Here is a 22,847-nt window from a genome sequence, read left to right on the forward strand (position 1 = left end):
ACGAACACCTTAACCACTTGGCCACGCACCAACATGGTCTTATATAGCTCATGAAAAAAAAAGCGCTTCCTTTGGTTACAACATTATTCACATTATTCAATTCCACCTGATTAGCCCTTTGCCAGAATACTTCATTCCAAAATTACAGCATTCATTGGACAAAGTTATTACTAGCAGAGTCAGCATTTACTGGTTTCCTGTAAAGATCCCTGGGCACCAGTGGCTTTCTTGGTAATACTGGGGCAGTTCAGCGTCGACCACAATTCAATGGTTCCAGTCACAAATCTCTGGATTTGATAAGAAGGGCAGATTTTCTTCCTTGAAAATTTAGTAAACTAGATGGGATTTTAAATGACAAAACATAAGTTTCTTAGTTACCATTACTGACAAGAGCTTTTTATTCCACATTTACTTAATTACTTAAATTGCCTAACTGCTATAATGCGATTAGAATTCATTTTGCCAGATCAAATGTTTTGGTCCATGAAGACTAATCCAATAACTTAACTAGATTGCTTAATTGTTCAATTGCCACATAATATCTATTTACAATCTCTTCACTTACATTAAAACTTCACTGTTTTCAGCCACTATCGATTCTCCTGTGCCCTCCTTCCGCCTTGTTCCTTCATCTATGAAACACAAATATAACATACTTCACATATACCTGGTGAGCCATGAAATGTGACAACTACATGAACCATATGGAACCCGACTCCTTTGCTTACATCTTTGGAAACAACTCTATTTCTATCTTTAATATTTCCATTTTTCACTGTCAAGGTTCTTTTGAAGACCCTGAGTGGAGTTACATGCTGACTACGGTTCTTTGCAGGAATGGGACCCGTTCTTGGGGTTTCACGACTGGCCGTTATTCGGCACGCCAAGGGCAAGGCACAAGAGCCTCGTTCGCCTTCGGAGGTCCAAGATTTCATGGCTCTGGAAATGGGGGGGGGGGGGGGCGGAATCAGAGTTTGATGTCCAGGCAGGAGACCAGTGTGTCATGGGAGTCGGAAGATCTATGACTATGTGTCCAGAGACCTGAGATCTTTGCGCACAGAGCTCAGAAAAAGCGATGCAACAGACCAACGGACTTTTAACATCGTAAATCAGCGAGTTGTTTATTATGTCTCCCCTCTTGCTGTGGAACGGAGACACCTCTTTCTCCCTTATTAGGGGGAGAGAGAGAGCGAGCCTGCGGTATGTCAAATACCAGGTGAACAAGTAGTCTTTGGGTACTGCAAGTCTGCATCTTTGCTGTTGCTTTGCTGCAAGCTTGAGTGCTCGGTGGTGGGTGCCGATGCTTTTTTTTTTGCTGGTGAGGAGAGAGGGGATCACTGCTTGCTGCCGCTTACACGCGGGAGGGAGGGGAACTTGGGGGGAATTTGAGGTTCTAACATTTAACTGTCATTCACTCTTTGGGGGCACTCCTCTGTTTTTTGTGGATGGTTGTGAAGAAAAAGCATTTCAGGATGTATACTATGTACATTTCTCTGTCATTAAATGTACCTTTGAAACCTTTAATCTTTCTGACACCCCAATACAAAGTCATCTTTTTCTCTCCAAATTCTTTGAATTGGTGCTGTCTCTTAAATTTGATCCTGTTCACTTCCTGTTTTAATCCATTTGTGCTCCAATCCACCACAAAACAGAAATCACCAAACTGCTATATATTCTGTAACACTTATCTACCTTCTTTGTCCTAGACCTCTTTGCAATCTGCAACACAATCAAGCAAATTTATCTCCACTAATTAGCCCTTTACATTTTCCAGTTTAGTATTACCTTGTCTCAGTTTACTTACATATTTGATCATAACCATCTTAGTCCAATGATGTCCCACCAAAAGTCTGCTGAATGTTTCTAAGCATGCACCAAGATCTGCCCTGCACTTCCTTCATCACAATTTATGTTGTCCCAGTTCTTTATTGGTATTAGTAGTTTGAAAATTATTGTTATGTTTAAATTATTCTAGGATTTCACCTCTTTACTGCACCTCCTCCAGGTTCAATTGCCAACTCTACCACAGCCCAACTCTCCCACAAAAAACATGTCCTTAAGTTTTCACATAACTTTGCCCCACACTTTAATCAGATTCTCTTTCCTGTTCCCATCCCCTTTATTCTTAAAAATGCTATTTCAGATTTAGTTACAATTCATTAAGTTCCACTTTCATAATGTAGTTATTTTAAACTATGAAAATCTATTTAAATTGGCCCCTACATCAAACACCAGCAATTCCAAACTCAACTGTTGAGATATCCATCCTGAGCTACATTAAAAAAGGGAGAAAATATATCCACAATCAAACACTGTAAACAATGATCCTTGCTTAAAAAAAACAAATGTGTATTAATAATCCTTAAGGGGTCAAGCAAGACATTTTTACTTACCCCAAGCCCCAAAATGATATAGATTACTTTACTGCCTCAACAGTGAGTATCAGCAAATTATTCATTTATGGGATGCATTCAACATACCTGAACATACTCTTGTCCCTCAAAAATCAAATCATACTTACACCAGGGTCACAGGATAATCAAAAGCTAGAACCCTGGACAATCTAATGACAAAGAAAAACCGTGACACCTCCCTAGTATCATGTCTGAAATTAGCTGATTCATGTCGTGTCTAGTACAACTCAGAAAACACTTCCTTTTTTTTAAGAAAAAACAAAGCATTTGACAAAGACAAGAGTTTTCACTTGATCAAATCTGTGGTCATTTGTAACATATTCATCACAAAGAAAAAAAAGCAAAAATAAACTTTTTCTGGAATGTTAATAATTCAGTTATAGGATACATTCATTTCATTTTTATAAAGACTGGCAATTCCAGACATCAATTTCTTAGATTGTGGGACAGTACACACAGCTGCCTGATGTGTTCCATGTGGTATTCTATTTATATTTACTTTTATAGTCAATTACATGTTATTTTCTTCTGCAAGGCACTCTCAAAACATTTATCACATCAAAGAATTTATCACAATCCAGCTGGTTGCATCACTGTGTGGTATGGAGGGGCGACTGCACAGGATTGGAAAAAGCTACAGAAATCTAAACTCAGCCAACTCTATCATGGGCACTAGTCCCCCAAGTATCAAGGGCATCTTCCAGGGACAATACCTCAAGGAGATGGGATCCATCATTGAGGGCCCCCAGCACCCAGGATATGCCCTCTTCTCATTACTACCATCAGGGAGGAGGTACAGGAGCTTGAAGCCACATACTTAGTGTTTTGGGAGAAGTTTCTTCCTCTCCACCATCAAATTTCTAAATGGACAATCAATCCATGAACATACCACCTCAATAGCTTTTTTTTTCATTTTTGCTCTCTTCTTGCGCTACTTAATTTCTTTAAATATATTTCTTATTATAATTTATAGTTTTATTATTGTAGGAGCCACGTATCTATTTATTGTCCATCTGTATTTGTGTTGCACACCCTCACTCTAGGTTAAGATAATTTGTCATGTGGGTTTGGGTGGTGGTAGAAACAAATGAATATAGTCACCTGCACGGCAGCATAGAGGTGGGGCGTGCAGGGAGTGCATATTCTTGGTTGACCACTCGTCTTTGAATTTGATCCAATTACACTCATCCTTGTTTGAATTTAATTCAAATATGCTTGTCTCGCTTGTTTTTGTTTGATATAAACTATGGAAGAGTCAAATAATTTTACTCTTGGTTTGTAATAAAGGAATGAACAATGTTTTTTAACTTGAAATTCAGTTAGTTGGAAGCGCATCATACAGTGTGATATTCCCTTTCTTAGCCTCTCAGCAACTTTAGTTTGCTTTCAAGTAGTCGCTACATTTTGTCAACAAAATTTTTTTTATACCAGTTTATGGCAAAGCCATCAGCATGGATTGCTCTGACCTGGGGGCGGAAGAAGAATTCCAATACAAAGGAATGCAAAGAAAGGCTGGCGGTTATCTGAGACAATTACCATCGTAACACTGGGAAGGCAAGTCGGCAACGTGAGCAGCTGAAGCAGAAGGCCTACCTAAGGCTTTATTTTAATTCATACTGTGTATTTGTGGATTGAACACAGTTTGCGTGGTCAGTGGTGCCTGTCCATTGGGGACTGTTGCTCATGATTCATGGTTCTATTTTAATGAAGTACTCAAAGCCCTGATTTGTTGTATGGTTTGCAAAATTCCTGAGTGCTGAAATATTGTCCTGGTTGCTGACATTTGAACTGAACATTGTTTGGTTTGGTTGATGTACTGTGGATGTGTGAATAGTTTGTTTGTTGCCTGTGTAGATTGAATGGAATACTACCAGTGCATTTTGCGAATGTGCTGTAGGTGAACAGAGAATTAATTATGAATTGCTCAATAAGGAGAAAGCAATATGAGTGGATAAAAGGATGGGACTGACATCAGTGGCTCTGAAATGGAGGCTGGCAAGAGAGAAGTTAAACTTACTACCAAAGCTTTGGTGAATAAAATTTAAAGTCTTCAAAAGGGACATAAAATTAACTATGAACAAAATTAAAGGTTTAATACCATTAATTAAGGATCTTATGAAAAACAAGGAAAATGTTTCACAGGTGCAATCCCAATTTGAGAACTTGATTAACCTTTGTGAAGCTGCCACTAAGCTACATCACACAGTGATTCCTTTACTTACCAAGGATGAACAGGAAAAACAAAATGGATGGATCACCAGCATTAATAAACACATTCAAAGAGGATGTGAAACAATGATTTCACATTGATGGCCATGTTCAACCTGATGCAGCAGCAATGAATGAAAACATGCATCACCTTCCAACAGACTATGTTTCTCGTTCCAATACATGTTATCATTCCGTATATAACATATGACATACTAGGTGATGTAAAATCAGGTCGCAACCTGTCAAATATTGAATTACAGAGCTCTGCCGCAGGAAGAAAATCCTCAATATCAACTACCTCCTCCGCACACATAAAACCAGAAGCTGATTTAGCTGCATTAATGGCACATCAATGATTATTGAAGGACAAACATGGGCTGGAACAGCAAGAGGAATAACTACAGAAAAGAAAAGAACTGCTTAAATTGGAGGAAGAGATTGTGGCTAAGGGCTTCAGGTGTGTCATGTGCCAAAAGTGATGCCACAGCACAGTCCAATGGCATGGATTTCTACTTTGAACAGACACAAAGAAAAATAAAAACGCCCAATGTCAATGCTGTTATATTCATTCCTCAAGTGTCTGGGAAACATGAACACAACCTCCAAAAGGTAATACAGGTTTCCCCCGCCATCCGAATGTAGAGCGTTCCTGTGAAACGGTTCATAAGCCAAACTGTCGTAAAGCAAAGAAACAATTACCATTTATTTATATGGGAAAATTTTGTGAGCGTTCGCAGACCCAAAAATAACCTACCAAATCATGCCAAATAACACATAAAACCTGAAATAACAGTAACATATAGTAAAAGCAGGAATGATATGATAAATACACAACCTATATAAAGTAGAAGTACTTTTCCACAATCATTGCCGGCACTGTTCTCCGAGGTGAAAATCTCATGCAAGCGCTCTCGGCAGAAAATCTCATGCAAGTGCTGTTGGCAAAAACACTCTCTCCAGTAACCTTTAAACTATGAAGCTGCCAAATCATACCAAATAACACGTAAAAATATACAGCCGATATAAAGTAGAAATAATGTATATACAGTGTAGTATCACTTACCGGAATTGGGACAGCGCCGAGCACACTGATGGTGGTGTGTTAGTCTGAGTTGTCGGAGTTTGGCTGGTGCAGTGGCCCCCACCCTCTGGGCTGCCGACCGATACCGATCCACGAAGCATGCAGGGGTACAACGGTAGCCGGGAGGCACACAAGCACATCTTTAAGAAAAAAGCCAAAATAAACATGCTAATTAATTAGATGCCGCCCGACACGTAATTGTCGGCCCAGATCGGAGGCCATTGCCGATTGCATCGTCTCTGATCTGGGCCGACAATTACGTGTCGGGCGACACCTAATTAATTAGCATGTTTATTTCGGCTTTTTTCTTAAAGATGTGCTGTGTGCCTCCCGGCTACTGCTGCATTCTCCGTGAATCGGTATCTGTCAGCGGCCTGCGAGTTGGGGTGGTGGGACACTGGGGTGTCATCTCGTCGTTGTCTGTTTCCATTAGGGCAGGCAGGTCATCTTCTATGTCTGCCCGCCTCGATGTCGAAGGTCAAAGGTTCGTCGTCTGCTGTGGCTGATGTGGAAGGCTTGCTTGACTGCTGAGCCTCGCACATTTTTCTATCATGCAGTTCTTTGTAAGCACTCAAACCATCCTGCAAATATCTCCTAAACCTACGTACCTTTCAAAATTAAAGTCGTACTTTATTATTGCAGCAAAAATCTCATGCAGTTGCTTCACATTCATTTCACTACTGCATTCAGTTTCGATTGTTATCCTTTCCTCTTCCAATTGCATCAGCTCTTCACCTACCAGTTCTTGGTCATAGGATGCCAAAACCTCTTCAACATCATATTCGTCAGCTTCCACAAGCCAAACTCACGTTGTCCTTACTTCATTCACCACAATCAAAACGCTTAATTATGTCTAGTTTTACGCTAAGTGTAACACTCTTACCAGCTCTTTCAGGCTTTTCCGATACCATAGAACTCATCTTGCTAACGGCTGCTCACAGGCACGTATTTAAGCAATGCCGGCGAGAATGCCGTTCCCGGGGAGAGCGGCTGCTCGGGGCGCGCGTTGCCTTTTATCGCGCGCTGATTTTTTTCGTAACAGTGAAAACCCCTTCTGTTAGCAAAACAGGGAACTAATGTAGGCCTTTCGTAACAGTGAGGATTCGTAAAGCAAACGTTTGAAAAGCAGGGGACACCTGTACGGGATGTTTACTCGCCACGTGTACTATTGAAGCACTCTGGAACCATATCACATCCAACAGCTCAAAGTGCTCATGGGGACATTCACTTCCAACATGGAAACATTCATGCTTCAGACAATAGAGATCAAGATAATAGTTTTAATATTATGATTAAGTAAAATGAAATAACAACCTTATTGGTAAAGCAACAATGCCATTTATTTTTGCCTGATAGAAAGATTCAAATCTTCAACAGTGATCCATTGCAGTATCATGGCCTTTGAAAATAAAACTGACAGCCATAGAGACTGCCTCTATTTCATTGAACAGTACACTAGGGGCTGCCCAAAGGAACTTATTAGAAATTGCCAGCATATATAACCCGAAGAAAGGATATGTCAAGACTAAGACTTTACTACAGGAACTATTTGGCATGAATAGAAAATTGCATCTGCCTACACGCAAAGGGTCCTTTCATGGGTATGTGAATGCCCTTCAAAGTAACAGTCTTTTTCTTAGAAACTGTTGCAATGCCATGGAACAAGTGCAGTACATGTATAAGCTAGACATGCCTGCCAATATGTTAACTGTTATAAAGAAACTGCCCCATAGCTTAGGGATAGATGGAGAGTGGTGGCCTGTGAACTGCAAGAAAGACACAACCACAGGGCTACTTTCATTGACATTGTTAATTTTACTGAAAGGCAAGTAAAGATTTCAAAAAACCCAGTGTTTGGGAATACACAGGATGCTCCATAACTGGCAATAAGCAAAGGTGAGAACAAGATTAAGTCACAACTTCATTCTAGAGCTAAAGAAAGCAGCTTTGCCACTACTGTGGCCACTGTGGGAAGTATAGCTAAAATTGAACCTGGAACTAAAGGAAGGGAAACGGTTTCATAAGCCAAAAGGGGTTTGTCCCTTCTGTGGGGGTGGACACACTTTGGATTTCTGCTTGAGAAAAGGGCACATTGTGAGAAGATCATCTTCCTAAAGGAAACAGGTGTCTATTTTGGCTGTTTGTGTACAGGACACATCAGCAAAGATTGCAGCAAGTGTCTTTCATGCAAGGTATGCAGTTTTGAAGAAGGAAACTACATGTTGTGTTTGACTGTGGAGTGACTTTTCAGGAAAGATCACTTAATGCTCAGCTCTTACAGGGATCAGATCTTACTGGCTCACTGACTGGAGTCATGTCCAGATTCAGATCCACTCAAAGGAAGGGGGAGGAGACTCAGAACAAGCCGTGAAGGAATCAGAGCAGTGGGCAGTTTTCTGGTATCTAGTGGCTTTATGGGGGCTGCCAATCATGATTGTAAACCTCCCAAAGTTCCAGTACAAGGGAAGTCTAAAAAAGGTGACAAGATAGTGGTTACTTGTGCTTTCTTAGATCAAGGGAATATAGTAGTTTTCTGCACAGTGGGCTTAATGAATAAGCTCAACCTCACAAGAAAAGGAACACAAATTTCCTTATGCACCATGAATCAAGAGAAGATCATAAGTAGCTACATTGTTCCAGGATGAAAGTTATTTGTGAACCACCTAACATCTATACGCAGGAAAGCAGGCCTGTCCACAGAGGGAACATCTCACCACAGAGGGATCTTCAGGATTGCTTTCAGCTGAACCATGTCCATTTGCCAGAGATTGATTCAGAAATTGAGTTGCTGGTAGGGACAGATGTGCCTAAAGCATAGGAGCTGTTGCAAGTGATTTACAGTGTTAATGATGGACCCCATGCAATTAGGACAATGTTGGGTTGGACTGTGAACAGACTATTGAAAGGAGAAAATTGTGATGGAGCAGTGTCTCCAAAAGGGAGCGTCCTTTATTAAGGACCCCCAGCACTCAGGTGATGCTCTTTCCTCATTGTTACCATCAGGGGGTATGGGTTGTATTGGAGGGGTAGCACCTCTAGATGGGGGGTCTTGGGGTGGCTCGTTATTTATTGGTCCCCACCAACGCCCACCTCTCACCTGTGGCTCCTCGTAGCTGTTTGCATGCGACAGTGGCCACACCCCGGGCAACAGCTTCGACAGTGGCCAGCTAAACCGGGTGAGGGTAGCCAACGGGTCTGAAACCCTTGGTGAGATAGGAACTTGCTCATCCCAGCATGCGAAGACTGCTTTGGTGGATGAGGCGGAGGAAACCCTGGGGGTTCAACGGCTGAGAAGGCGTTGCAGCAGCGCTTTGTGGAGTGCTTAGGGCGCGGCACTGCACTTAAGAAGACGCGGCCATCCAGTGCAGCCAAGGAAGTTGCCAGATGTAACGATTCTTTGTGCCACTGGATCCTGACTTCTGAGGCTGAGAGAGTGGGATCGTCTCTGTGCAAGGCTTTTCTACTTTAATATCTTTCATGCACTGGTTACATTGTGCAACATTCATCTCCCAACTTTCAATTCCTACCAGTCTTCTACAAGTCCTACAGCGATGGAGGAGTGGCAAAGCAACAGGTGGAGGTGACCACAGGGAGTTGTAGTCACAAACCCACATGTAGGCGGCCTTTGGACAAGTGGTCGTTCTTCTCTGTACCTAGGGCAGCACCAGTGGCGACTGAGCAGCCCTTTTCAGGACAGCACTGCTCACTCTTTGATAGGGAGGGGCCTAGAAAAGGTGGCCTAAACGTTGCCTGCCCTACAGACAGATAACTGGCCAGGTTGCGGCGGCTGGCAGTTCATTTGCTGATGCAGTTACACTCAAAGGAGAAGAAAGAAACTTCTGTTGGATCGTGGAATGTCCACACACTCATGGACAGAGAGAACTCAATAAGACCCCAAAGAACAACAGCCCTTGTTGCCAAGGAACTTTCACGCTACAACATCGACATCGCAGCCCTAAGTGAAACCAGTCTTGTGGAGGAAGGATCCCTGACTGAAACCACTAGCGGCTACACTTTCCTTTGGAAAGGAAAAGCGCAAGATGAAGAGAGGATTCATGGAGCTGGATTTGCAGTCAAGTCCCGCTTCCTGAAACAACTCTCCGACCTGCCTGTGGGAATCAACGAAAGGTTATGTGGCTACGTCTGCCCCTCAGCCACAGATGTCACGGAACAGTCATCAGCGCTTCTGCTCCCACCATGACTAGCAAATACGAGACCATTGAACAGTTCTATGCCAACCTTAACTCTGTTCAGTCTCAGTCCCTGCCAACGACAAACTAATCCTGCTCGGTGACTTTAATGCCCAAGTAGACTGCGATCACAGTCGCTGGGAAGGGGTTCTAGGCAAACATAGTATTGGCAATGTGAACAGCAACGGCCTCTTGCTCCTTAGCAAATGCGCAGAATACGACCTCCTCATCACAAACACAGTGTTCAGGCTGGCAAACAAGTCAAGACAACATGGATGCATCCAAGATCCAAACATTGGCACATGATCGACTACGTTATAGTATGTCGCCAAGACATCCGGGATGTCCTCATCACCAGAGCCATGCGAGGAGCGGAGTGCTGGACTGACCACAGGCTTGTCTGCACCACACTGAAGCTACGTATTACTCCCCACCATCCCAAGCGCCCTAAGTTCATCACAACAGCTTTTAACACCGCCAGACTCCAAGAGCCGCTGTATCTTCGCAAGTTCCAGACCACCTTTGATGAGAAGCCATCTGCCAACAGAACACCAACTGGTGGGCCAACTCAGAAGTGGGATCAGGTTAGAGGGATGGTGACGGAGACAGCAAAATCAGTCCTCGGCCCCAAGAACTGGAACCATCAAGATTAGTTCGCTGAGAATCACAGTGCCATCAAAGATCTCCTGGCCAGGAAGAACACAAGCATTCATAGAGTGGCAAAACAACCTAAGCTCCATTCCCAAAAAAGAGCGGTTCAAGTCCCTTCAGGCCCATGCCCAACGGGAAATTTGCAAGTTGCACAACCTGTGGTGGGATAGGAAAACTGAAGAGGTGCAACGCTTCACCAACATCAACAACTCGAAGCTGCCCTTCAACTCCATCAAGATGATCTTCGGCCCCTCAAGATCTGGCTCATCTCCACTGTTATCCTCTCCACTGTTGTCCACTGATGGAACCACACTGCTAAAGGACAAAGAGAGCATCCAACACAGATGGAAAGAGCATTTCAGCCAGCTCCTGAACCACCCTTCATCGGTCGACCAGTCTGCTCTGGACCAAATCCCCCAACAGCCTATTCATGAGGAACTAGATGGTCCTCCCTTGATAGATGAAGTCAAGAAGGCTATCACGCAGATGAGCAGTGGCAAGACACCCGGCAAGGATGGAATACCTGCTGAACTGTACAAGGCACTCAGCAGGGAATCACTTGAGGCTTTCCACAGCACCCTGACTAGCATTTGGGAAGAAGAAGAGATGCCCCCTGATCTCAGAGACGCAATGATAATTGCCCTCTACAAAAATAAAGGTTCAAGGAATGACTGCAGGAACTACAGAGGCATCTCACTACTTTCCATTGCCAGAAAAATCCTCGCCCGCATCATCCTCAACAGACTGATTCCAACAGTGTCAGAACAGAACCTTCCCGAGTCACAATGTGGCTTTTGTCCCGAATGAAGCACTGTCGACATGATCTTCGCAGTGAGACAGATACAGGAGAAGTACCTGGAACAGAACATGACATTATACTCTGTCTTCATTGACCTGATGAAGGTGTTTCACACGCTCAACAGAAACGTGTTGTGGATCATCCTTAGAAAGCTTGGCTGCCCGCAGAAATTCACTACACTCATCCGCCTGCTCCACGATGGCATGACAGGAGAAGCATTCTCAGATGGTTCCCCATCTGAGACTTTCAACACCTCAAATGGTGTGAAGCAACGGTGTGTTCTAGCACCAGTGCTCTTCAATCCCTTCTTCATCCAAATGCTGAAGCATGCTGTTAAGGACCTAGACCTGGGTACTTACATAAGATATCGCCTAGACGGATCAATGTTTGACCTGAGACGCCTTGCTGCAAAGACCAAAACATTGAGGAGGCTCATCACTAAAGCCCTGTTTGCTGATGACTGTGCCCTCATGGCCCACCAGGAGAACCACCTGCAGACGATTGTCGACAAGTTCTCCACAGCCTCAAAGCTGTTCAGCCTGACAATCAGCCTCGGTAAGACAGAAGTTCTCCTACAACCTGCACCAAACAATCACCCTCCTCAGCCATGCATCACCGTCGACAGCACTGTCCTGAAGAATGTGGAGAGCTTCAAGTATTTAGGAAGCACCATCTCCAGTGACGGATCCCTTGACAAAGAGATCATAGCAAGGATCCAGAAAGCCAGCAGGCACTCGGGAAACTCCGTGTCAAAGTTCTGGAGCACAAGGATATTCAGCTTTCAACCAAGCTCAAGGTGTACAAGGCTGCGGTCCTCACCTCTCTCCTATATGACTGCGAAACCTGGACCCTGTAACGCAGGCACATCAAACAGCTGGAGCAGTTTCACATGCGCTCTCTGCGGTCGATCATGAGGATTCAATGGCAGGACCGAATCACCAACCAGGAAGTCCTTGACAGAGCCAACAGCACAAGCATTGAGGCAAGGATACTCCAGGCCCAGCTACGCTGGACTGGCCATGTAATCCGCATGGGTGAAACAAGAATCCCCAGGCAGCTGCTCTACTGTGAGCTTGAACATGGCAGTCGCAATCAGGGCCACCCCAAAAAAAGATTCAAAGACAATCTGAAATCACACATCAAATGGGCAGACCGCCAGCCTCGACAACTTGAGGAGTCCGCAGCCGACAGGGCTGCATGGCGCACCCTGACCAGAAAAGCTGCATCTGACTTTGAGAATGACCGGAATCAGCGCCTTGCAGCAGCACGAGACCGACACCACAAAGCTGTGTGTGCACCTGTTCTAATAACTGCCATTCTATGTCCAACCTGCAACCACATGTGTGCTTCAGCCTTTGGCCTCCGAAGCCACATGTGTATCCAGATGACTGCACAATGTTTAGTCTTCCTCGGACCCCGAGAGACAACCACCACCATCAGGTAGGAGGTACAGAAGCCTGAAGGCACACTTTCAGTGATACAAGAACAGCTTCTTCCCCTCTGCCATCTGATTCCTAAATAGACATTGAACCCATGAACACTACCTCACTTTTTTTATATTATTTCAGTTTTTGCACGATTTTTTAAATCTATTCAATAACATACACAGTAATTTATGTATTTATTTATTTATTTTTGCTCCCCCCCCCCCCCTTCTATATTATGTATTGCATTGAACTGCTGCTGCTAAGTTAACAAATTCAACGACACATGCCGGGTGATAATAAACCTGATTCTGGCAGAGATTGTGCACAGTCAGAGCTGACAGTTAACAGAATTTCAATTTTGAACTTCGATGAGCTTTGGTGGCAGCAATTTAAGGCAGATTCCCTGAATGTAGTCAGGATGAACAACCTGGTTTGTCAAGAGAAGTCTACAAGTTCATGGAGCTGATTGCAAATTCTGCAAAACTGGTGGATGACCACAGCCAGATTGGTTTACCTTTGAGAAAGAAGGTTAACATGTCAAATAATAGGAAGATTGCAGAACATCATGCTCTAAATCTAAGGAGGAGTTTTAAGAGGATTTTGTCATTTCACACTGACTACACAGTTTTCCTGAAATCTGTCAACTCCAAAGGTTATACAGAAAGAGTGCCTGCAGAGGATCTGGAATGCAGTGATGTGCAAGTCTGGTATATTCCACACCATGGTGTTTACCACCCTAGAAGGAGAAAACTCCATGTTGTGTTTGACTGTGGAGCGACTTTTCAGGGAACATCACTTAATGCTCAGCTTTTACAGGGATCAGATCTTACTAGCTCATTGTCTGGAGTCATGACCAGATTCAGAAAAGAACCAGTGGTCATCATGGCAGTTAGTGAATCACTGTTTCACCAGGTTAAACTACCAGTATAAGATGCAGATCTGCTGAAGTTTCTCTGCTGGCCTGATTGTGACTTCAGCCAAGTGGTGGTGGATTTTAGAATGGTGGTACATCTCTTTGGAGCAACTTCATCACCAAGCTGTGCTAACTTTGTCTTTTGCACACTTCCTAAGGATAATGAAGAACAGTTCAGTTGCAAAAGGTTTTGCATTGCTTCTATGTTGATGACTGCCTTGTGTCAGTGTCTTCTGAGGAAGAAGCAGCATCCCTCTATCATGATCTTGTATCCATTCATGCTAAAGGTGACTTTCAACCCACAAAGTGGATAAGCAAAAGAATTAGTGCGCTAGCCGTGATACCAGAGGAACAAGAGTGAAAGATTTGATGCATTTGTATCTAGATCAAGATGCACCTTCAGTGGTGGGAGTACTAGGTGTGCAATGGGGCATTTAGTCTGATACTTTCAAATTTAAGATCACGATCTAAGACAGATCACTCAGCAGAAGGGGCATTCTCTCCAAAGTTAGTTCCATCTGTGATCCTTTTGGACTCTTGAGTTTGGTGGTGTTATCCGCTAAGAAGATCCTACAAGATCGAAACAGTAAAGAGCTTGGCTGGGATGACACTGTACCAACATCAGGTGCTCATGTGTGGACAAGCTGGCTGGAAGAATTCTGTCAGTTGGAAGACTTCAAAGTTGTTAGATGTTTGAACCCAGATTTTGGAGAAGCTGCAGCTGCCCAGTTACACCACTTTACAGATGCAAGCAAAGATGACTATGGAGCAGTGACCTACCTAATGTAGCACAACACGTGCTCTCAGGTGCACAGTGTTATTATCATGGAAAAATCTAGGGTAGCTCCATTGAAGTCAGTTTCCATTACTTGTAAGAAGCTCACTCGCTATAGTGGCAAACCATATGGACACATGGCAAACCATATGGAGAAAGGAGTTGCACATGCAGCTTCATGAGTCATTCTTGATATACTTCAGTGCTGAAGTATATCAAGAATAAAACTTCCAGGTTCCAAAACTTGGTTGTAAACAGGGTTTCAAAAATGGCCTGGATTCTTAGATGTAAGAATCTGCTCCTGTTTCTTAGTCAGAAGAGGAAGCAATTGAGATGGCTCTTGCTTAGTCTGACTTGGATGAAGAACAACAAAGGTATTCTTTGGAGATAGAGATAAAGATAGATCAGACCAGCCAAGGTTATTTCTCAGTGGAGGACCTCTGAAAGGCTGAAATGGAGATCATTGGGTTTTGCCAAAGAAAGAGATTTCCAGATGAATTCTCATTTGCAAGGGGAGAAAGTGTGAAAAGGAACAGCCATATTTTTAGGCTCAATCCAGTGCTTCAGAGTTGGTGGATGACTTATTAGGACAGCTATGCCTGAAGAGTCTAAACATTTTGTGATACTGGTAAAGGATCCCCATACCTCAGACATCCTTCTGAGGCATGTACATCAAGGGGTGGGACACGGAGGCCGCAGCCACGTTGTCCAGGTTGCGCCAAAAATATTGGGATTCCCAGCATTAGGAGAAGAATCCTAACTAAGTGTGTAGTTTGTCAATAGTTGCACACAGCTCCAGGATGCCAGTACGTGGCAGATCTACCTCTGGACAGGATCTCTCCAGATGAACTTCATTTACAAGTGTAGGAGTGGACTACTTTGGACCTTTTGAGATGAAAAGCAGGAGTACAGTAAAGAGGTAGAAGGTCATATTTACCTGTCTAGCTCTACAAGCTGTCACATTGAACTGTCATTTTCGTTAGACACATTTTGTTAATGCACTTCGACATTTCATAGCAAGACGAGGACAGGTTTGTGAACTGCGCTCCAATAATGCGACAAACTTTGTTAGAGCTGAGCGTGATTTGAGCGTAGCCATTGAGAAGTGAAATCATTCATAGATCAGCGATGTCCTCCTTCAGAAGGGAATTAAGTGGATTTTTAACCCCTAGCTTGCTCACATTATGGGAGAACATAGGAGAGATTGATCAGGTCTGTGCAAAAGGTCCTCAATTCCACCATGAATGTATAGAACCCTGACAAAGAGTTTTCACACTGTCCTTTGCAAAGAAGAGGCTATTATCAATGGTCGTCAATTACTAAGGCATCCTCTGATCTCAATTACTTGGAAGCACTAACACCCAACTATCTGTTGCTTCTGAAGACTTCACCATCCTAACCACCAGGAGAGTTCCAAAAGGAAGACATTTATACTCATTGTAGATGGAAGCAACTTGTTTTAGAAATGGTGAGTCAAGGAGTACTTACCAGTTACAGGAACATCAGAAATGGTCAGGTATAAAGCACAATTTCCTCCCAAGAGACATTGTGCTTATTTATAGTTAATGACCCAGTGCCTCGCAACTCATGGATCATGGGAAGAGTCATCCAAGCCTTTCCAGACAGAAGAGGATTTGTGCAACAGGTGTGCATCAAGACCAAGACCAACTGTGTCAACAGGTCTATAACCAAGATCTGTCTTCTACAGGAGGCAGTGGTTGAAGAAGCTACAGCTATAGATCCAGAAGCTTCACTTACTCTCGTTGTTTGACTTCATGACACTTACTTGACTTACTGAATTGATAGAGAGTGGTGGTAAAGATCACTTTGTACTGGGCTAAGTGCTAGTAACCTCTGGCCTCGATGACTGTTACATGACTCTGTGTAAAGAAGAAAGAAGATATTTGCATGTTAAAATGCATTGATAATATGTGAATGTTTATCCTTGAAGATTTCATGTCTCCTATTTTGTAACATGTAGTTGTAATTACTATAGTGTTATTAGGGGCTGGGATGTAGGTGCTATGTATCTATTTATTGTCTGTCTGCACTGTATTTGTGTTGCACGTCCTCACTCTGGGTTAAGGGAATTTGTCATCTGGGGTTGTCTTGTGGGTTTGGGTGGTGGTAGAAATAAATGAATATAGTCACCTGTTCACTTACATGGTGGTGTAGAGTGGGGTGAGTAGGGAGCGCATATTGTTTTGTTGACTGCTCATTTTTGTTTGAATTTGATTCAATTACATTCGTCTCACTCGTTTTTGTTTTACATGAATTACGGAAGAGTCGAATTATTTTATTATAGGTTGGTAATAAAGGATTAAATGTACTTTTTTGACTTTGAATTCAGTTAGTTGGAAGCGTGATACTCCCTTACTTGGCCTCAGTGACTTTCAGTTTGTTTTCAAGTACTCATTACAATTATAATGTACCGGGCCTGCTGGTGGCACAACGACATTGGCGCCAGACCCGGGAGTGGAGGTTCCCGGGTTCGAAACTAGTCGGGTCCACCCCCGAGTAGGCTTTCCATCCGTGCCGGGTTGAGTGTCGAGACCGCAAGTCGACCTCGTAAAACAATGGGAAAATACTGCAAAAATGTCTGTGTGAGAAGTGGCGCACCACACAATCTCTCTCTATCTCTCTCTCTCTGTCTGTCTCTCTCTCTCTCTCTCTCTCTCGCTCCGTGCCTTGTAAAAAGCCATGAAAAATCCATCATCACGGACGCATGCACGGACACACAGACGCACATGCACAGATGCGCACACACACAGGCACACGCCAAAAAAAAACAATTATAATGTACTGCTGTCACAAAACAACAAATACCAGTGATATTAAACCTGATTCCAATTCTGACATCACCAAAGATTTGAAGTTACGTTGCCTTCTCTACTGTGTTATAAGGCCAATGATGTTGTGGGGATGGAACTGGACTCTCTCACTGTGGTGTCTGAAAAGAGGATGCTGTCTAAGTTGCATGCCATCTTGGACAATGTCTCCCATCCACTACATAATGTACTGGTTGGGCACAGGAGTACATTCAGCCAGGGACTCATCCCACCGAGATGCAACACAGAGCGTCATAGGAAGTCATTCCTGCCTGTGGCCATCAAACTTTACAACTCCTCCCTTGGAGGGTCAGACATCCTGTGCCGATAGGCTGGTCCTGGACTTATTTCATAATTTACTGGCATAATTTACATATTACTATTTAACTATTTATGGTTTTATTACTATTTATTATTTATGGTGCAACTATACTGAAAACCAATTTCCCCCGGGATCAATAAAGTATGACTATGACTAATTCAGAAAATCCCACAACAAATACATACATTATTCAAGAACAATGCCAGATGATAATAGCTCTGTTAATAAATTTCTTCAAGTTTCCTCATGGTACTTATGGAACCCACCAATCCCCAGGTCAAATTATGTAGTAAGTAAATTCGAGACTGCTGTTTATTCAATGTAAAAGAGCTGATGTTAACAGTGCAATTCAAATTTGCACTAGCATGGCAGAGTTAAATTGCTCACTGCAAAGAATTACTGTACTAAGAAGGTATCACATCCATTTCACCAAGCAGTGTTTCCTGAAAGAAATCACTAGTCAGTCACAGGCATAGTTATCTTAACATATTGTCCACATACATGATCCAGAAATTAATACTATAATTCAGGTAAATTTATTTTACATATGTATTTGTTTAAACATAAAACAGTTCTTAGACGAACTTTGTAGAAGTTATCTTTCACACTGAATCTGGCGAGGCAGGGCTTGAACCTCTCTGGATTTTGCTCTGAATTCAGAGCTGGCTGTAGGACAGTGTACTGGGTTTCACCCACTTCACTTCACTGCATTGTCTGTGGGAAACCATATAATTTTCCACTTTTTCAGGCATACTACTATATTAATTGGCATAAAGACAACTTATGTTCATATTCAGCCTCTCAATCAGCTTGCAAAGTCTACAACTACTCCACACTATTCCTCAAAATGTCTAATTTGAAGATATGAAAATAACAGATAAGTTCAGTATTCTGATATGAACTGACCAAACACATATTTTAATGCATCTTCCAGAACTTCATCCAGTAGCAAGTAGCATTTTGATTCCAAGAATGATTGCTGAGAACAATGACTCACAATAAAATAGACATTGTTCCCCACCTAGAATATGGTTAGGTGCAGTTTTTTCTTTTTCATTATTTTGTTGGAAAAGTTTCTTGTCATGAATTTGAGTTGTTCTAATCCACTGGCCTGGAGCACCAATCCGTTAAAAGTTAGCCAAGTTGACAGGTCTTGCCAGCATTTGTCAGTATCAGTGATCCTAAATTATGGGATTCCTGCAGGAAGAGGGAAGTCTCAAACTTACGAATTGAGCTCAGCCAGCCATTTCCTGACTATGCTATGACACAGGAATCCCCAGAATGGAACTGGGAACTAGACCCTGCTGACATTCCCCAATGCCATTTATACTGGGGAATCTACTCTAGGATTCGATGCCCCTATCCCCTAGTATAGGATATTTTATGTTTTCTAGTTCATTTGAATGGGAAATGCAGAATTATGAGGAAAATAATGTAAGAAGATAGGTTAATATTTTAATTTCTTGTCTTTAGTTTAATCTTTTCTATTTAAAAATGTTTTAATTATATTCGTCCAGACCCCAGGATGGCTGCAAAACTTGCAACAAAATTAGAGGAACTACACAACATGACAAGTTCATTGTGAACTGCTTTGGCATATATTTGAAAGAAATAGTAGAGACAACAGAAAACAAAGATTTAAACAAAAAGGATTGGGTTTCCTACCATCAGAAAATCTCATAATAGAAGTTTATTTTGCACCTGTTTGGAAGCAACTGCACCATTCTCACTGTCTGTGCTGGGATAGGAAAATGGCAGTATTTGTTTTTACACAGCAAGCTGTTACGCCAGAGCAGATCTCAGCACAAATTCTGGGTGACATAATGAAGATTAGATTAGATTAGATTCAACTTTATTATCATTGTGCCGAGTACAGATACAAAGCCAATGAAATGCATTTAGCATCTAACCAGAAATACAAAGAATAGTGTTATTTACAAAATAACTGCGAATTTAAAAAGCGCTACAGCACACAAATATAAAAGTACTGAGACAGTACAATATGGAGGCAATACTACTTAGCACTGTGATGTGAGGTTCAGCAGGGTCACAGCCTCAGGGAAGAAGTTCTTCCTGTGCCTGCTGGTGCGGGAGCGGAGGCTCCTGTAGTGCCTACCGGATGGGAGGAGAGTAAAAAGTCCATGGTTAGGGTGAGATACATCCCTGATAATGCTTTTCGCCCTGCCCAGGCAGCGTTTATGATAGATATTCTCAATGGTGGGCAATTGGGTGCCGATAATCCGCTGGGCAGTTTTCACCACACGCTGGAGTACCTTGTGGTCCAATACGGGACAATTGCCATACCACACTGAGATGCAGTTGGTGAGTATGAATTAATTCTGTTTAATTAACATCTACCGTATATGTTTTCCTATAAACGGAATCAAACATTTATAAACAACAAGAACATTAGAAATGTTTTCAGAAACAGACCACTAAAGTCAAAACACCATTAAGAGAGGAAATACTTGGAAGAAAAGGTCATTTAAGAGACTCTTAGATAAGCATGTATGTGCACGAGAAATGGAGTATTATGGCCCATGTAGGTTAGATTGATTATGGAGTAGGTTTATGTATAGGTTGGCACAACATCATCATGGCCATACAGTTCTATGTTCCACAGTCTACAATGCATTTTATTTACATTATTTCTCATGAAATTTGAATACCTGAAATCTAACCTTTCCAAAAATCTACAGTACTGTGCAAAAGTCTTAAGCACCCTAGATTTTTTTTATATGGTTTCAGGTGGCATGGCCTCTACAGAGCCCCAATCTCAACATCATCAAGGCTATCTAGGCCTACCTGGAGAAACAGAAGCAAATAAGATAGCCAAAGTCTGCAGAAGAACTGTGGCAAGTTCTCCCAAGATACCTGAAACAACCTACCAGCCAATTTTCTTATAAAACTGCTCAACAGTATACCTAAAGAATTAATGCAGTTTTAAAAGCAAAGAGTGGTCACACCAAATATTGATTTGATTTCATTTTTCACTGTTTATTGATCATTACATTAAATGTTTTGATGTTTAGAAAATTTTATTTTTGAAATCATCTTTGCTTCATAGATTTGTTTTACAAGTGTCTAAGACTTTTGCACATAGTACAGCTCTGTATTTTTACTTGATATTCTTTATTCTCCATCTTGTTTCCAGTTTATTCTATTTTAAGCTGCACTTGATTCATTACACAGTCCTGTTGAAAGCAGAAGAGTAGCAATACACATCAAAACCTCAGAGCATTATCTTGTGGTAAAATCATTCTTCTTTCCTTTAAGTAAAAACTTGGACATACCTTTCTTCATATATGGACAAATGCTTTAAATGGTGCAGGAAATAAATGAATACCAAACTTTCTGACACAAGGAAAGTTTATAGGTCTGCTTAAAGCATAGGATGAAATAAAAAGCAGTTACAATGTATGTGAAAAAGAGGGCAAATTGTCTATGCAAATGACTTTCCGGAGGCAATTCCATGTTGTCAGATCTTGGCTCAGTTGAAAGGATGGTAATCTTGAATGTGGGAGACAGTCAACCACAGCAAGCAAAGAGATGAGAATATGAGAATGTAAATAATGGCATCTGTGCAAGAAGTATGCTGAAGAGAGTAGAAAAGAAAATAATTGAAAAGGCAAGGGTATGGATGAACATTTTAGAAGTAACCTTTTGCGAAAAAAAATGTGTATCACGTGGTTCTGCTTACGGCATGGTTCATCAACAGCAGGGAAATTATAGCTGTCCCTATTTCTGGATCAACTATAGTTTAAGAATGTCCAGAAATATTTCTTCAAAATATTTCAATAAATGTCTCCAGATGAGCCCTGTGTTGTTGTACCGGGAATTTGGTTCCCTGAAGCAATAAATCTGTGATCTCATCACCATCTGCCTTGATGTAGAGTGAATGGCCATGGAAACTGCAGAGAGTGCATGCACGGGCTAAAGTGAACAGTTCAACTGGTCAGCACTGAGATGAGCAACTGCAATCTGTTAGGGACTGTCAACACCTGTTCCATGTGTTGAGAGATTTTACAGTCCCTCTCACTACCTCCTGTTGGGTTGGATCACAGCTATTGACTCCCTTCTTTTTGCAAAACGATATGGAGGCAGCAAATTCAACAGGTGATGATGCCAGTGGTTGTAGGATTCTGTTAGTTTGTCAATACACAAAGCAGTTGTTACCAGTCCCATCTCATTTTAGTGTAAAGAGGCGTCACGCCTCATTCGAGCCCACTAAATACCAGCCCTCACATACAGCTCTTGCACATTACCTCAGTGGTTCACTCCACTTAAACCCGTGCAGTGAAACAATTACTTATTAGCAATTTTTTTGTTGCAGGAGCACCAGCAGAAAACTGAGCCTTAAACAGTTTCCTGGCACAGCTACACACAGCCATAGGAAGGCTAAGGGGCTCATACCAGTTTCCCAGCACAATAACATGTCTTTCTCTTCATAAATATCCCATAATAACCCTCCTTTTCACAACATTTCCATTTGCACACCTCTCCACAGGAATAAATACTGAATGCTAAATGAGGTGAGGTTCTTTTAAAGTAATAGCAAAATAAGACAAATTCTTTCAACACAAATACTACTGAACTGGAGACAATATCATCCAAACCAACAGAATGATCTCCATATCCAATACCAGCATTCCTTTTTATGCTAATAGTGACAGAAGTGTCATAAATATGATTACCACTAGAGAATAGTACAAATTCTTGCCTTTTTCCTACGTTTTAAATATAACATTCTCCTTAAAAGCAGGTTAGCTTTTCCTAATCTACACCCTTTTGTACCTTGATCTTCATTTGCAAAATTAAGTACACTAAGAATCAAGGTGCAATCCACCAGTTTAAATAGAAAGCAAAATAAAGATGAGCATTCTATTATTTTAAGCTGTAAAGTTTAAAAATTGTAGACTGCAGGAAGAAAGAACAATTTATGAAGATGGGCATTTCTTGGGAAATACATGATTAGATGATGGTCAAGAGTCAAATGTCCAGATTTAGAATTATGAAGGAAAATACAAACTAATATGATAACAATTAAAAAATATTACTTTTCAGCTCAGTCTACAGCATCATTGTCATCTTGTTTTAGGGATTCTCAGCATTGTTCTTTTGTGATAGCACTGTACTCTTATCACAGAACAACAAATCTCACGACATACATATAAATTTGTGGATGATACAATCATTGTTGGCAGAATCTCGGGTGGAGGTGAGATGGCATACAGGA

The 22,847-nt window shown here is 42.0% G+C and overlaps 1 protein-coding gene across 7 annotated transcripts in view; it reads right to left on the reverse strand.

Annotated features, from left to right (window-relative positions):
- marchf2 (membrane-associated ring finger (C3HC4) 2) overlaps positions 1 to 22,847 on the reverse strand; it is an 87,037-nt gene that overhangs the window by 57,820 nt on the left and 6,370 nt on the right. For 4 of the 7 annotated variants that reach the window (XM_072244672.1, XM_072244665.1, XM_072244669.1 and 1 more), the window contains exon 2: positions 566 to 632. The exons of 1 other annotated variant lie outside the window; for it this stretch is intronic. The gene's annotated coding sequence lies outside the window, so the exon portion shown is untranslated. Of the gene's footprint in view, positions 1 to 190; positions 336 to 565; positions 633 to 22,847 lie in introns of all 7 variants that reach the window. 2 more of the 7 variants (XM_072244667.1, XM_072244666.1) reach the window with 1 other exon arrangement.

This window comes from Mobula birostris, chromosome 26 (genome assembly GCF_030028105.1).
Source record: "Mobula birostris isolate sMobBir1 chromosome 26, sMobBir1.hap1, whole genome shotgun sequence".
Classification (NCBI taxonomy): domain Eukaryota; kingdom Metazoa; phylum Chordata; class Chondrichthyes; order Myliobatiformes; family Myliobatidae; genus Mobula; species Mobula birostris.